Here is a 10,166-nt window from a genome sequence, read left to right as displayed (position 1 = left end):
TGGACCTGTGACCGAAAACGAGCCACGTATGGACAGTACCAAAATAAATGATATAATGACTCTGCCTCCTCACAGCAAAATCTGCAGAGCTTGGAAGATTGAATATCTATAATTTCTTATAATAATTTAAATAGAAAAATTCTACGTTTTGAATCCGGCGTCGTTTTGCGTGTCAATTCATAAACCATGTGCCATGGAAAATCTCTTCCCAATTATTTTGCAATGTATATGGCACAGCTGTCACATTTTTGGTCCTTAAATTAAACTGGTATATATTTTTCTTCATCACAATTTTCTTTATCCAATTTTGGTCTTTAATGCAGGGCCGACAGACAAGTTCCTTACTTTTTCCCCCTTCCACTTGCCTCTTCCATTTTTATGGTAATGCTGTAATTAGTTGGTTGTAATTTTGGATAGAGCAGACATTTCTATATGTCTGTGTTAGCTGCATGTGTGACATAATTAAAACAGTGATTATACCTTTTTTTAAATTTTATAGAAAAATATGTTTTTTTTAATCAATTTATGCATTTGTGTTTATCCACAATATTTGTTGTATTATTTGTCCTGTCTTTTCAGGTGGATTAAACTTAAATTGCAAACAACTTTCTTAGGATTGTTTTAAAAAATAACTATTTTTTTGGAGATGATTTCGTTTTCAAATAACTGAAAGTGAGCGGTTGTAATCTGAATAAAGGGAAAAGGCCATTCTTGAACATGGGGTGAGACATTCTTACTAATTTACTAGAGAACCATTTCGGGTTTAAGTATAACTTTTATATGACTGATGCTTTAATATTTAATAATTTCTGCCTTCCGAATTCATATTCATTATATGAATAGGCCCTTTATATTTTGTCTGGCTTGCCATTCCAAATAAAATGTTATATTTTTTGCGCATTTACTTTATAAAGCAGGTCGCTAGGTGTAGGCAAAACCATAAGCAAATAGGTAAACTGTGATATGACTAAAGAGTTAATCATGGTGATTTTTTCACAAATAGACAGGTATTTTCCTTTCCATGGTAGCAAGATCTTATCTATTTTTGCAAAATTTCTATTAAAATGTCTTTCTTTTGGGATATGTATACTGAGTATGTCCTCATCCCGTCAAACCATGTTATTGGTAAACTACACGGTAATGTAAAAGTAGCATTTTTTTGTTATGTGATAAGTAATATAGTCCACTTCGTAATTTGGTTTTAATCCAGAGAGGTTAGAAAAACTATCTAGATCCTCTATGACGCTATGGGGGGATTCTAATTGTGGATTTAGAAGAAACATGAATCATCAGCGTACAATGACACCTTTGTTTTTAAGCCATGGATTTCTAATCCCTTAATGTTATTGTTGGATCTCATTTTAACAGCTAATGTTGATGGCAATAATAAATAGATATGCCGATAGTGGACAACCTTGTTTTACTCTTCTTGACAGGTTAAAACTTTTCTGAGATGTAGCCATTATTTACTATTTTACACCTACAGTAGGGTTACTATACATAACTTTAACCAATTTTATAAGAGATTCTCCAGAATTTATATATAAACTACAGTCATACTTTATCAAAAGCCTTTTCAAAGTCAGCTATGAAAACCAGACCTGGTTTCCACAATATGTCTGTCACGAATCCCGTTTCCTGAGTCTGTTTTTTGCCTGTGTTCTGTCCTGGAGTGTTTTTTTCCGGCGTCCTGGAACGCACCCTGTCTGGTTGCCGGGCAATGTAGCCAGTTGGGAGAGTTCTGATTACCCGCACCTGTATCCCATCAGCTATCTGCACACCTGGTCCTGATCATCATCTCTCCTCTTCTTAAGCCCGGACCTGACATCCATTCCCTGCCGGATCGTTAGCCATGAACAGTATGTTGTGCCCACGAACCAGCCTCCAGTTGATAGAGTTTGTTTTGTTTTGTTGTTTTGTACGTCTTGCTTGCCTTTAACTTACCTCTGTTTGTTCTGTCTACAGCCATTCACCCGGAACCCATATCCCATCCCTGTCTGCTCGTCGCCAGTTTTTGTTTATCCCTTGGATCTGCCTATCCAATCCCATCAACACACCTCCGCTGCCCGCTCCACCACCTGGAACTCTACCTCCACGTTCTCATTAATAAATACTCACCATCTTCATACTCACCTTGTCCTGGTCTGCTTCTGGGTCCAATTTTGGTAAACCCTGACAGAACGATCCGGCCAGCGATGAACCCAGCGGACCTGGACTCCGTTTGCCATGCAATTACCCAGCAGGAGAAGATGTTGGGACAACACAACACGGCGCTACACGAGATAGCGGGTTCAATCCGGAACTTATCGGCTAGCTTAACGAGTATCCAGGATCAGCTCAGTTTGCCGGCGGATCATCCACCACCTGTTTCACCCATATCACCTGCCGATTCGGGAGCAGGTTCATTCCGTGAGCCCAAGGTTCCGACACCGGATAAGTACGAGGGAGATTTGGGAGGATGCCGTTCATTTTTTTTGCAGTGTGGGTTAGTTTTTGATCTGCAGCCCTACTCTTACGCCACAGATAAGGCTAGGATAGCTTTTGTTATTGAGCTGCTGCGTGGTAGAGCTCTGGAATGGGCTTCAGCCGTTTGGGAACGACGGGACACCTGCATGATGTCATACCAGGGTTTCACGGCAGAGATGAGAGAGCTTTTTGACCATCCAGTCCGAGGTAAGGACGCAGCTAAACGTTTGTTCTCTCTTCGCCAAGGAGCTCGCAGTGTGGCAGACTTTGTGATTGAATTCAGGACATTGGCTGTGGAGAGTGGTTGGAATGAGGAATCACTACAAGCGGCTTTTTACCAGGGGTTGTCGGAGCAACTCAAGGACGAGCTGATCTCCTATCCAGAGCCTAGTGACCTAGACAGTTTGGTCACCTTAGCTATTCGGGTAGATAATAGAGTCCGAGAGAGAAGGAGGGAGAAGCAGTGGGGTCCGTCTAATCAATCTGAGACTCGGTTACCATTCGGGTCAGGAAGTGGACCAGAACGTGTTGATCATTATTCCCCACACAGGATTAGTGGAGGGGTCTTGCCGTCAGATCCTGAACCCATGCTTATAGGGCGACACGGGTTAACTAAGGTGGAGCGCCAACGTAGACGTGAGACCAACAGCTGCCTCTACTGTGGTAGCTCGGGACATTACATCTCCTCTTGTCCTCAGCGCCCGTTAAACTGCCCGGCTCGCTAGTTTTGGGAGGTCTTTTAGCGAGCCAGTTTCAACCTCTCAAGAACCCTGTCAGACCCTGTTTTCCTGCGACCCTCATGAATAAGAATCAGAGTTTAGCGATGAACGCTTTGATCGATTCAGGTGCCGATGGCAGCTTTATTGATGCCGATTTGGTGGAACAGCTGGGGCTTTCCAAGGAGCAATTGCCGAAAGCCATTGAAGCTACCACTCTGAACGGCAGTAGTCTGGCACGGATCACTATGAGGACTGAACCGGTTAAGATGTTGTTGTCGGGGAATCATTCAGAGGTTATCTCCTTATTCATTTTGTCCTCGCCCCATGTTCCCCTGGTTCTTGGTTACCCCTGGCTGAGAGAACACAATCCCTCGGTTGATTGGGTGACGGGTAGGGTAACTAGTTGGAGCATTGAGTGTCATGCTAACTGCCTTAGGACTGCCTGTTCTCATGCTATCCCCAGTCAGGGCAGTGAGTCTGCTCCCCCTGATTTGTCCCTGGTTCCAGAAATATATCACGATTTGGGTGAAGTATTCAGTAAGCAGAAGGCTCTGTCACTTCCTCCCCACCGACCTTATGACTGTGCGATTAAGCTGTTTCCTGGAGCTGCCTTTCCCAAGGGACGATTATACAGTATCTCTCGACCTGAGCGTGAGGCCTTGGAGACCTACATCAAGGAGTCTCTAGCTGCAGGTCTCATTCGCCCCTCGTCATCACCCCTGGGAGCAGGATTCTTTTTTGTGAGCAAGAAGGATGGCTCACTTCGACCGTGTATTGATTATCGGGGTTTGAATGATATTACGGTCAAAAACAAGTATCCCCTGCCCTTGATGAGCTCTGCGTTCGACTCATTACAGGGTGCTACGGTGTTTACGAAGCTTGACCTACGCAATGCTTATCATTTGGTTCGGATCAAAGAGGGGGACGAGTGGTTGACTGGGTTCAATACACCTATGGGACATTTCGAGTACCAGGTGATGCCGTTTGGACTGACCAACGCTCCTGCTGTGTTCCAAAGTATGGTGAATGACGTGCTGAGAGATATGATTGGTATTTTTGTGTTCGTTTACCTGGATGATATCCTCATCTTCTCGAGGGAGCTTTCTAGCCACGTCCAGCATGTCAAGCAGGTCCTGCAGCGGTTATTGGAGAACCGTCTGTTCGTGAAGGCTGAGAAGTGTGATTTTCACGCCCACACTACGTCCTTCCTCGGGTACATCATCTCAAGGGGAGAGATCAAGATGGACCAAGAGAAGGTTCGGGATTGGGGCCAGCCCGGTACGAGATTGCAGCTCCAGAGATTCCTGGGATTTGCGAACTTCTATCGGAGGTTTATCCGGGATTACAGCCGGGTGGCCGCTCCTCTTACTGCCTTGACGTCTTGTACCAGGAATTTCTGTTGGACTCCTGAGGCAGACCGAGCATTTCTGGACTTGAAGAGCCGATTCACCAACGCCCCGATTCTCTCTCAACCTGACACTTCCCGTCAGTTTGTTGTTGAGGTGGACGCGTCTGATGTGGGGGTGGGCGCCATCCTGTCCCAGCGTAGCTCTACTGACGGTAAACTCCATCCCTGCGCCTTCTACTCTTGTCGTCTTTCACCAGCTGAGAGAAACTACGATGTGGGTAACCGGGAGCTTCTCGCTGTGAAGCTTGCCTTGGAGGAGTGGCGTCACTGGTTGGAGGGAGCGGAGCAACCGTTTGTGGTCTGGACGGACCACAAGAATCTGGCTTACGTGCAATCGGCTAAACGTCTCAACTCCCGTCAGGCCAGGTGGGCGTTGTTTTTTGGACGTTTCAATTTTCCCCTGACGTTCCGACCTGGGTCGAAGAACGGCAAAGCGGACGCCTTGTCCCGGATGTTCTCCAAGACGGATGAGAGTGGGGCCAAGACTGAGACGATTCTTCCCCAGAACCTTGTCGTGGGAGCCGTTACATGGAGGATTGAGGAGGATGTGATGGCGGCCCTTCGGACGCAGCCCGGCCCCGGTAACGGTCCACCCGGTCGGTTGTTCGTGCCTGAGTCGGTCCGTTCTGCTGTCCTTCAGTGGTCCCACGCCAGCAAGATAGCTTGTCACCCTGGCGTTGCTCGGACTATGGCGCTACTGCGCAGACGATTTTGGTGGCCTGCCATGGGAGAAGATACCCGGAGGTTTGTTGCCGCATGTCCTGTTTGTGCGCAGAACAAGAGTACCAATCGGCCCAGCTCTGGGCTTCTTCACCCCCTACCTATTCCTCGGCGACCTTGGTCGCATCTGGCCCTGGATTTTGTCACGGGATTGCCCTCTTCTGTTGGGAACACGGTCATTCTGACCATTGTGGACAGATTCAGCAAGTTTGCTCATTTTGTCCCTCTCTCCAAGCTTCCATCTGCCACGGAGACGTCCGAGATCCTTGTTAGGGAGGTTTTCAGGGTCCACGGATTGCCCAGTGACATTGTTTCTGACCGTGGTCCTCAGTTTACCTCTGCTGTCTGGAGATCCTTCTGTTTGGCCATTGGAGCTACAGTCAGTCTCACTTCTGGATTTCACCCACAATCTAATGGTCAGGCGGAGAGAGCCAACCAGAAGATGGAGTCTACGCTACGTTGTCTTGTCTCCTCTGATCCCACCTCTTGGTCATCTCAATTACCCTGGGTCGAGTATGCCCATAATACCCTTCCTTCATCTGCCACTGGGATGTCCCCCTTCCAATGCCTGTACGGATACCAACCTCCCTTGTTTCCTTCTCAGGAGAGGGATCTCTCGGTTCCTTCTGTCCAGGCCCACATTCGTCGTTGCCACCGGACCTGGCATCGGGCCAGGAAGGTCCTCCTTAGAGTTTCTGACCGGTATCAGATCCAGGCGAATCGTCGCCGTATTCCTGCTCCCGCTTATACCATCGGAGATAAGGTTTGGTTGGCTACACGGGATCTTCCTCTACGGACTGAGTCGAGGAAACTGTCACCAAGGTTCATTGGTCCGTTTGTGGTGGAGAGAATCATTAACCCTGTTGTGGTCCGACTCAAATTGCCGGCAATGCTTAGAGTACACCCCACCTTTCATGTCTCCTGCCTCAAGCCGGTTCTTCTCAGTCCTCTGTTGCCCCCTCCTCCTCGTCCTCCTCCTCCTCGGATGATCGGAGGTGGTCCTGCCTACACGGTGCGCCGTATCATGGACTCCAGACGGCGGGGTCGAGGGTTCCAGTATTTAGTGGATTGGGAAGGATATGGTCCAGAGGAGAGGAGTTGGATTCCTCGGCGTCAGATCCTTGACGATGACCTGCTTCGTGACTTTTACCGCCTCCACCCTGGCGCTCCGGGTAGTCCGCCCGGTGGCGTTCGTCGGAGGGGGGGTACTGTCACGAATCCCGTTTCCTGAGTCTGTTTTTTGCCTGTGTTCTGTCCTGGAGTGTTTTTTTTCCGGCGTCCTGGAACGCACCCTGTCTGGTTGCCGGGCAATGTAGCCAGTTGGGGGAGTTCTGATTACCCGCACCTGTATCCCATCAGCTATCTGCACACCTGGTCCTGATCATCATCTCTCCTCTTCTTAAGCCCGGACCTGACATCCATTCCCTGCCGGATCGTTAGCCATGAACAGTATGTTGTGCCCACGAACCAGCCTCCAGTTGATAGAGTTTGTTTTGTTTTGTTTTGTTGTTTTGTACGTCTTGCTTGCCTTTAACTTACCTCTGTTTGTTCTGTCTACAGCCATTCACCCGGAACCCATATCCCATCCCTGTCTGCTCGTCGCCAGTTTTTGTTTATCCCTTGGATCTGCCTATCCAATCCCATCAACACCTCCGCTGCCCGCTCCACCACCTGGAACTCTACCTCCACGTTCTCATTAATAAATACTCACCATCTTCATACTCACCTTGTCCTGGTCTGCTTCTGGGTCCAATTTTGGTAAACCCTGACAGAACGATCCGGCCAGCGATGAACCCAGCGGACCTGGACTCCGTTTGCCATGCAATTACCCAGCAGGAGAAGATGTTGGGACAACACAACACGGCGCTACACGAGATAGCGGGTTCAATCCGGAACTTATCGGCTAGCTTAACGAGTATCCAGGATCAGCTCAGTTTGCCGGCGGATCATCCACCACCTGTTTCACCCATATCACCTGCCGATTCGGGAGCAGGTTCATTCCGTGAGCCCAAGGTTCCGACACCGGATAAGTACGAGGGAGATTTGGGAGGATGCCGTTCATTTTTTTTGCAGTGTGGGTTAGTTTTTGATCTGCAGCCCTACTCTTACGCCACAGATAAGGCTAGGATAGCTTTTGTTATTGAGCTGCTGCGTGGTAGAGCTCTGGAATGGGCTTCAGCCGTTTGGGAACGACGGGACACCTGCATGATGTCATACCAGGGTTTCACGGCAGAGATGAGAGAGCTTTTTGACCATCCAGTCCGAGGTAAGGACGCAGCTAAACGTTTGTTCTCTCTTCGCCAAGGAGCTCGCAGTGTGGCAGACTTTGTGATTGAATTCAGGACATTGGCTGTGGAGAGTGGTTGGAATGAGGAATCACTACAAGCGGCTTTTTACCAGGGGTTGTCGGAGCAACTCAAGGACGAGCTGATCTCCTATCCAGAGCCTAGTGACCTAGACAGTTTGGTCACCTTAGCTATTCGGGTAGATAATAGAGTCCGAGAGAGAAGGAGGGAGAAGCAGTGGGGTCCGTCTAATCAATCTGAGACTCGGTTACCATTCGGGTCAGGAAGTGGACCAGAACGTGTTGATCATTATTCCCCACACAGGATTAGTGGAGGGGTCTTGCCGTCAGATCCTGAACCCATGCTTATAGGGCGACACGGGTTAACTAAGGTGGAGCGCCAACGTAGACGTGAGACCAACAGCTGCCTCTACTGTGGTAGCTCGGGACATTACATCTCCTCTTGTCCTCAGCGCCCGTTAAACTGCCCGGCTCGCTAGTTTTGGGAGGTCTTTTAGCGAGCCAGTTTCAACCTCTCAAGAACCCTGTCAGACCCTGTTTTCCTGCGACCCTCATGAATAAGAATCAGAGTTTAGCGATGAACGCTTTGATCGATTCAGGTGCCGATGGCAGCTTTATTGATGCCGATTTGGTGGAACAGCTGGGGCTTTCCAAGGAGCAATTGCCGAAAGCCATTGAAGCTACCACTCTGAACGGCAGTAGTCTGGCACGGATCACTATGAGGACTGAACCGGTTAAGATGTTGTTGTCGGGGAATCATTCAGAGGTTATCTCCTTATTCATTTTGTCCTCGCCCCATGTTCCCCTGGTTCTTGGTTACCCCTGGCTGAGAGAACACAATCCCTCGGTTGATTGGGTGACGGGTAGGGTAACTAGTTGGAGCATTGAGTGTCATGCTAACTGCCTTAGGACTGCCTGTTCTCATGCTATCCCCAGTCAGGGCAGTGAGTCTGCTCCCCCTGATTTGTCCCTGGTTCCAGAAATATATCACGATTTGGGTGAAGTATTCAGTAAGCAGAAGGCTCTGTCACTTCCTCCCCACCGACCTTATGACTGTGCGATTAAGCTGTTTCCTGGAGCTGCCTTTCCCAAGGGACGATTATACAGTATCTCTCGACCTGAGCGTGAGGCCTTGGAGACCTACATCAAGGAGTCTCTAGCTGCAGGTCTCATTCGCCCCTCGTCATCACCCCTGGGAGCAGGATTCTTTTTTGTGAGCAAGAAGGATGGCTCACTTCGACCGTGTATTGATTATCGGGGTTTGAATGATATTACGGTCAAAAACAAGTATCCCCTGCCCTTGATGAGCTCTGCGTTCGACTCATTACAGGGTGCTACGGTGTTTACGAAGCTTGACCTACGCAATGCTTATCATTTGGTTCGGATCAAAGAGGGGGACGAGTGGTTGACTGGGTTCAATACACCTATGGGACATTTCGAGTACCAGGTGATGCCGTTTGGACTGACCAACGCTCCTGCTGTGTTCCAAAGTATGGTGAATGACGTGCTGAGAGATATGATTGGTATTTTTGTGTTCGTTTACCTGGATGATATCCTCATCTTCTCGAGGGAGCTTTCTAGCCACGTCCAGCATGTCAAGCAGGTCCTGCAGCGGTTATTGGAGAACCGTCTGTTCGTGAAGGCTGAGAAGTGTGATTTTCACGCCCACACTACGTCCTTCCTCGGGTACATCATCTCAAGGGGAGAGATCAAGATGGACCAAGAGAAGGTTCGGGATTGGGGCCAGCCCGGTACGAGATTGCAGCTCCAGAGATTCCTGGGATTTGCGAACTTCTATCGGAGGTTTATCCGGGATTACAGCCGGGTGGCCGCTCCTCTTACTGCCTTGACGTCTTGTACCAGGAATTTCTGTTGGACTCCTGAGGCAGACCGAGCATTTCTGGACTTGAAGAGCCGATTCACCAACGCCCCGATTCTCTCTCAACCTGACACTTCCCGTCAGTTTGTTGTTGAGGTGGACGCGTCTGATGTGGGGGTGGGCGCCATCCTGTCCCAGCGTAGCTCTACTGACGGTAAACTCCATCCCTGCGCCTTCTACTCTTGTCGTCTTTCACCAGCTGAGAGAAACTACGATGTGGGTAACCGGGAGCTTCTCGCTGTGAAGCTTGCCTTGGAGGAGTGGCGTCACTGGTTGGAGGGAGCGGAGCAACCGTTTGTGGTCTGGACGGACCACAAGAATCTGGCTTACGTGCAATCGGCTAAACGTCTCAACTCCCGTCAGGCCAGGTGGGCGTTGTTTTTTGGACGTTTCAATTTTTCCCTGACGTTCCGACCTGGGTCGAAGAACGGCAAAGCGGACGCCTTGTCCCGGATGTTCTCCAAGACGGATGAGAGTGGGGCCAAGACTGAGACGATTCTTCCCCAGAACCTTGTCGTGGGAGCCGTTACATGGAGGATTGAGGAGGATGTGATGGCGGCCCTTCGGACGCAGCCCGGCCCCGGTAACGGTCCACCCGGTCGGTTGTTCGTGCCTGAGTCGGTCCGTTCTGCTGTCCTTCAGTGGTCCCACGCCAGCAAGATAGCTTGT

This window comes from Salvelinus namaycush, chromosome 7, assembly GCF_016432855.1.
Source record: "Salvelinus namaycush isolate Seneca chromosome 7, SaNama_1.0, whole genome shotgun sequence".
NCBI classification, from domain to species: domain Eukaryota; kingdom Metazoa; phylum Chordata; class Actinopteri; order Salmoniformes; family Salmonidae; genus Salvelinus; species Salvelinus namaycush.
This window is presented reverse-complemented; position numbering follows the sequence as displayed.